Source organism: Ovis canadensis, chromosome 12, assembly GCF_042477335.2.
Source record: "Ovis canadensis isolate MfBH-ARS-UI-01 breed Bighorn chromosome 12, ARS-UI_OviCan_v2, whole genome shotgun sequence".
NCBI lineage: Eukaryota > Metazoa > Chordata > Mammalia > Artiodactyla > Bovidae > Ovis > Ovis canadensis.
Window position 1 is genome coordinate 23792618 of NC_091256.1, and position 7316 is coordinate 23799933.

Genomic DNA, 7316 nt, shown 5'->3' on the forward strand with positions numbered 1-7316 from the left:
CTGTTGTTTGGTGTGTCAGCTACTTGAAGGGGTACCCTGGCTGGGGCTTCTCTGTTGTCCTGCATGTCAGGTGCTTGAAGGGCCATCCTCACTATTCTTCAGATGCCGGGTGCTGGTGTGTGGGGAGATAGGCTGTGGTGATGGCTCCACCCCCTACGCATGACTCAGCAGTATCGCCTTGCCTCCACGGCTGCGTGGCTTTCCTCCACAGGCATCTCCCACCGCAGTCTCCTCCCTCATGTCCCCTCATGTCTCCCCACAGTCAACAGCAGACCTCGCCCTGGGATTGCACCACAATCCCTGTGCTCCAGCTCCCAGCTGCTGTGGCTTCTAGGGGACCCATGTCCCTGTCCCCAGGTACTTGTGGCTTCCGCAGGCGTTGTCTGTGTGATTCTCATTCCATTTAGTCTGCCACAGATCAGCTGCTTCACTCACAGCCTCAAATATTTCTCTTCAAACACAAATAGTTGCCCCGATGTAGGGATCAGGCCACTGCTTCAGTTCCCCCACCTGCTGAGGGCAGGTCCAGTCCTACTAACTCTTCTGTTTTTTCCCCCTAATTCCTTTGTCCTACTGAGTTTTTCATGGTTCTATATATTCTTTTCTGGTGGCCAGAAGGCGCTCAGCCTTCTTCACAGTCCAACTCTCACATCCATACATGACCACAGGAAAAACCATAGCCTTGAATAGACGGACCTAGTCAGCAAAGTAGTGTCTCTGCTTTTGAATATGCTATCTAGGTTGGTCATAACTTTCCTTCCAAGGAGTAAACATCTTTTAATTTCATGGATGCAGTCACCATCTGCAGTGATTCTGGAGCCAAAACAATAAAGTCTGACACTGTTTCCACTGTTACCCCATGTATTTCCCAGGAAGTGATGGGACTGGATCCCATTATCTTCGTTTTCTGAATGTTGAGCTTTAAGCCAACTTTTTCACTCTCCTCTTTCACTTTCATCAAGAGGCTTTTGAGTTCCTCTTCACTTTCTGCCATAAGGGTGGTGTCATCTGCATAGCTGAGGTTATTGATATTTCTCCCGGCAATCTTGATTCTAGCTTGTGTTTCTTCCAGTCCAGCATTTCTCATGATGTACTCTGCATAGAAGTTAAATAAGCAGGGTGACAATATACAGCCTTGATGTACTCCTTTTCCTATTTGGAACCAGTCTGTTGTTCCATGTCCAGTTCTAACTGTTGCTTCCTGACCTGCATACAGATTTCTCAAGAGGCAGGTCAGGTGGTCTGGTATTCTCATCTCTCTAAGAATTTTCCACAGTTTATTGTGATCTACACAGTCAAAGGCTTTGATATAGTCAATAAATCTGAAATAGATGTTTTTTTGGAACTCTCTTGCTTTTTCCATGATCCAGCAGATGTTGGCAATTTGATCTCTTGTTTCTTCTGCCTTTTCTAAAACCAGCTTGAACATCAGGAAGTTCATGGTTCAGGTATTGCTGAAGGCTGGCTTGGAGAATTTTGAGCATTTCTTTACTAGGGCAAGACTGCTAGAGTTTTGCCAAGAAAATGCACTGGTCAGAGCAAACCCCACTTCCAACAACACAAGAGAAGACTCTACACATGGACATCACCAGATGGTCAACACCGAAATCAGATTGATTATATTCTTTGCAGCCAAAGATGGAGAAGCTCTATACAGTCAACAAAAACAAGACCAGGAGCTGACTGTGGCTCAGATCATTAACTCCTTATTGCCAAATTCAGACTTAAATTGATGAAAGTAGGGAAAACCGCTAGACCATTCAGGTATGACCTAAGTCAAATCCCTTATGATTATACAGTAGAAGTGAGAAATAGATTTAAGGGTCTAGATCTGATAGATAGAGTGCCTGATGAACTATGGAATGAGGTTCATGACATTGTACAGGAGACAGGGATCAAGACCATCCCCATGGAAAGGAAATGCAAAAAAGCAAAATGGCCGTCTGGAGAGGCCTTACAAATAGCTGTGAAAAGAAGAGAGGCGAAAAGCAAAGGAGAAAAGGAAAGATATAAGCATCTGAATGCAGAGTTCCAAAGAATAGCGAGATAAGAGAGCCTTCTTCAGCAATCAGTGCAAAGAAATAGAGGAAAAGAACAGAATGGGAAAGACTAGAGATCTCTTCAAGAAAATTAGAGATACCAAGGAAACATTTCCTGCAAAGATGGGCTCGATAAAGGACAGAAATGGTATGGACCTAACAGAAGCAGAAGATATTAAGAAGAGGTGGCAAGAATACACAGAAGTGTACAAAAAAGATGTTCATGACACAGATAATCACGATGGTGTGATCACTCATCCAGACATCCTGGAATGTGAAGTCAATGGGCTTTAGAAAGCATCACTACAAACAAAGCTAGTGGAGGTGATGAAATTCCAGTTGAGCTACTTCAAATCCTGAAAGATGATACTGTGAAAGTGCTGCACTCAATATGCCAGCAAATTTGGAAAACTCAGCAGTGGCCACAGGACTGGAAAAGGTCAGTTTTCATTCCAATCCCAAAGAAAGGCAATGCCAGAAATGCTCAAACTACTGCACAACTGCACTCATCGCACATGCTAGTAAAGTAATGCGCAAAATTCTCCAAGCCAGGCTTCAGCAATATGTGAACCGTGAACTTCCTGATGTTCAAGCTGGTTTTAGAAAAGGCAGAGAAACCAGAGACCAAATTGCCAATATCCGCTGGATCATGGAAAAAGCAAGAGAGTCCAGAAAAACATCTACTTCTGCTTTATTGACTATGCCAAAGCCTTTGACTGTGTGGATCACAATAAACTGTGGAAAATTCTTAGAGAGATGAGAATACCAGACCACCTGACCTGCCTCTTGAGAAATCTGTATGCAGGTCAGGAAGCAACAGTTAGAACTGGACATGGAACAACAGACTGGTTCCAAATAGGAAAAGGAGTACATCAAGGCTGTATATTGTCACCCTGCTTATTTAACTTCTATGCAGAGTACATCATGAGAAATGCTGGACTGGAAGAAACACAAGCTAGAATCAAGATTGCCGGGAGAAATATCAATAACCTCAGCTATGCAGATGACACCACCCTTATGGCAGAAAGTGAAGAGGAACTCAAAAGCCTCTTGATGAAAGTGAAAGAGGAGAGTGAAAAAGTTGGCTTAAAGCTCAACATTCAGAAAACGAAGATCATGGTATCTGGTCCCATCACTTCCTGGGAAACAGTGGAAACAGTGTCAGACTTTATTGTTTTGGCTCCAGAATCACTGCAGATGGTGATTGCATCCATGAAATTAAAAGACGCTTACTCCTTGGAAGGAAAGTTATGACCAACCTAGATAGCATATTCAAAAGCAGAGACACTACTTTGCTGACTAAGGTCCGTCTAATAAAGGCTATGGTTTTTCCTGTGGTCATGTATGGATGTGAGAGTTGGACTGTGAAGAAGGTGCACCAAAGAATTGATGCTTTTGAGCTATGGTGTTGGAGAAGACTCTTGAGAGTCCCTTGGACTGCAAGGAGATGCAACCAATCCATTCTGAAGGAGATCAGCCCTGGGACTTCTTTGGAAGGAATGATGCTAAAGCTGAAACTCCAGTACTTTGTCCCCCTCATGCGAAGAGTTGAGTCATTGGAAAAGACTTTGATACTGGAAGTAGTTGGGGGCAGGAGGAGAAGGGGATGACAGAGGATGACATGGCTGCATGGCATGACTGACTCGATGGACATGAATCTGAGTGAACTCTGCCAGTTGGTGATGGACATGGAGGCCGGGGGTGCTGTGATTCATGGAGTTGTGAGGAGTTGGACACAACTGAGCGACTGAACTGAACTGAACTTACTAGCATGTGAGATGAGTGCTGTTGTGCGGTAGTTTGAGCATTCTTTGGCATTGACTTTCTTTGGGATTGGAATGAAAACTGACCTTTTCCAGTCCTGTGGCCACTGCTGAGTTTTCCAAATTTGCTGGCATATTGAGTGCAGCACTTTCACAGTATCATCTTTCAGGATTTGAAGTAGCTCAACTGGAATTCCATCACCTCCACTAGCTTTGTTTGTAGTGATGCTTTCTAAAGCCCATTGACTTCACATTCCAGGATGTCTGGATGAGTGATCACACCATCGTGATTATCTGTGTCATGAACATCTTTTTTGTACACTTCTGTGTATTCTTGCCACCTCTTCTTAATATCTTCTGCTTCTGTTAGGTCCATACCATTTCTGTCCTTTATCGAGCCCATCTTTGCAGGAAATGTTTCCTTGGTATCTCTAATTTTCTTGAAGAGATCTCTAGTCTTTCCCATTCTGTTCTTTTCCTCTATTTCTTTGCACTGATTGCTGAAGAAGGCTCTCTTATCTCGCTATTCTTTGGAACTCTGCATTCAGATGCTTATATCTTTCCTTTTCTCCTTTGCTTTTCGCCTCTCTTCTTTTCACAGCTATTTGTAAGGCCTCTCCAGACGGCCATTTTGCTTTTTTGCATTTCCTTTCCATGGGGATGGTCTTGATCCCTGTCTCCTGTACAATGTCATGAACCTCATTCCATAGTTCATCAGGCACTCTATTTATCAGATCTAGACCCTTAAATCTATTTCTCACTTCTACTGTATAATCATAAGGGATTTGACTTAGGTCATACCTGAATGGTCTAGCGGTTTTCCCTACTTTCATCAATTTAAGTCTGAATTTGGCAATAAGGAGTTAATGATCTGAGCCACAGTCAGCTCCTGGTCTTGTTTTTGTTGACTGTATAGTGCTTCTCCATCTTTGGCTGCAAAGAATATAATCAATCTGATTTCGGTGTTGACCATCTGGTGATGTCCATGTGTAGAGTCTTCTCTTGTGTTGTTGGAAGAGGGTGTTTGCTCTGACCAGTGGATTTTCTTGGCAAAACTCTGTTAGTTTTTGCCCTGCTTCATTCTTCATTCCAAGGCCAAATTTGCCTGTTACGCCAAATGTTTCTTGACTTCCTACTTTTGCATTCTAATCCCCAATAATGAAAAGGACATCGTTTTTGGGTGTTAGTTCTTAAAGGTCTTGTAGGTCTTCATAGAACCATTCAACTTTAGCTTCTTCAGCATTACTGGTTGGGGCATAGACTTGGATTACTGTGATATTGAATGGTTTGCCTTGGAAATGTACAGAGATCATTCTGTCATTTTTGAGATTGCATCCAATTACTGCATTTCAGACTCTTTTTTTGACCATTTATGTATTTATTTTTGGCTGCACTGGGCCTCCCTTGCTCCTTGCATTGCTCAGGCTTTCTCTGGTTGTGGCAAGCGGGGTCTATCCTTCATTCTGGTGCATGGGCTTCTCATTGTGGTGGCTTCCGTTGTTACAGAGCACAGACTCCAGGTGCTTGGGCTTCAGTGGCTGTGGTGCATGGACATAGTTGCTCCAAAGCATGTAGAATCTTCCTGGACCAGGAATCAAACCTGTGTCCCTGCATTTGCAGGTGGATTCTAATCCACTCTGCCACCAGGTAAGTCTTATTGCCTCAGTTTTACAGAGGAGTAAACTGAGGCAAAAAGAGGTGATAACATATGTGTTTAATTTAAGATAAGGATTGAGGCCTCTTTTTTTTTTATATGAATAAATAGTTGTTCTAGCAACATTTGAAATATGGAAAGACCATTCTTTACTATGAAGTTGCCTTGGCACCCCTATCAGAAAACAGCTGACCACATACAAACTTTATATCTACTTCTGGAAGCTCTGTTTTGTTCCATTAAGACGTATGTCTATCTTTACACCTATACTACACTGGCTTGAAATATGAGTTCCGATCAGGTGGGTGTATGTTTTCCAAATCTGTTTTTTTAAGAGTTGTTTTTGACTGTTCTTGTTCTTTGCATTTCTGTGTGTGTGTGTGTGTGTGTGTGTGTGTGTATTAGTATCAGATTGTCGACATATACTTCCTCTCCTCAAAGAAATCCCTGTTGAAATTATGCTGCACATTGCATTGAATCTATAAATCAGCCTTGGGAGACTTGATACCTTAACAATATTTAGTTTTCCAATTCATAAACTTGGTGTATTTCTCCATTTATTACAGGCTTTAAAATTTCTTTCTTGGAACCTGTGCTCAGCCAAATCTCTGGGGTCTGGCTCGTGCCTCTGGCTCACCTGTTCTTGCAGCCATGTCTTTCCAGCAGCAGCAGCAGCAGTGCCTGCCCCAGATGACAAGCAGCCCTGTCAGCCACCCCCTGTCAAATGTCAAGAGGCATGTGCACCTAAAACCAAGGATCCATGTGCTCCCCAGGCCAAGAAGCAATGCCCAGCCAAGGACACAGCAATCCCAGCCCAGCAGAAGTGTCCTGCAACCAGCAAGCCCCCTAGAGTAAATAGAAGTAAGAATGGACTGAGAGATACTTGCCCGCCAACCAGGCTACCGGATGCAGCCTTCTCTTTCTCCTGCTCCTTTTCTGATCCGATTTGCCCTCCTCTCCCATCTTCTCCTCCTCAGGGTCCAAGGAAACATTGTCAGGATTTCTTCCCATGGAACCCCTTGTCTCATACATCCCCTTGCTCCCAGTATATTCTTCTGTTCCCCACTCTGACTCTCTCCTAGATGAACATGAGTGAGGTCCCAGCTTCTCCAGCTTCCAGTTTGGCCACAGCCGTGGCCCCATCCATGTCCTAAAGCAAGAAATATATCTGGGCTGATTCTAGGGCTTCCACCTTGACTCATGGGGACACCAGAGGCTGATGCATAGCTTCTGTATCATTCCCTTTCCCAATTCCCCATCCGTGAGCTTCCCTCCTATTTCTTCCACTAATAAATCTGTGCTTCATATTAAAAAAAATTATCTCTCCAAGCAAGATTTTGTAGTTTATTTTTATTTCAGATCTTACCCCTATACTTTGTTAAATATATTTATAATTATTCCATGTTTTTATATTTAAAATTTTAATTTTCAACAGTTTTTGATTAATATACAGAAATATGATTGTTTTGTATATACTTTATAATTTTGAACTTATTTAAATTCAATTCACATGTTTTAGTAAATTTTAATAAATTTCTTCAAATCCTTTATTGGCTCAGTCTTATCATATACAAATAAGACTGTTCTTCATTCCTTTCTACTCTGTATACTTTTATTTATTATTTCTTGTCTTATTGCAATGACTAGAAACTCTGTGGTGGCTAGTTTTTTTTTTTTTCCCTCCCAACTCAAACCTAAGTTCTTAAATCTCAGTCTAATTGATTGTTTTAGAACAAAGAAAATAGTCTGGTATGGATTTCCCAATAACACTTCTTTATGGCCAGCAATAAATGATAGCAATTTGATATGTAAAGTGGAAAGAATTTGCTCTTTCCTTCATTCATACCCATTTGAAGGACC

The 7316-nt window shown here is 42.3% G+C and overlaps 1 long non-coding RNA gene across 1 annotated transcript in view; it reads left to right on the plus strand.

The window, feature by feature from the left end:
- The window catches only part of LOC138415985 (uncharacterized), a 150591-nt gene extending 143802 nt beyond the window's left edge, over positions 1-6789 (plus strand). The window contains exon 4 of the long non-coding RNA XR_011247469.1: positions 6023-6789. This is a non-coding gene — a long non-coding RNA (uncharacterized lncRNA). The remainder of the gene's footprint in view (positions 1-6022) is intronic.
- Positions 6790-7316: the final 527 nt, after the last annotated feature.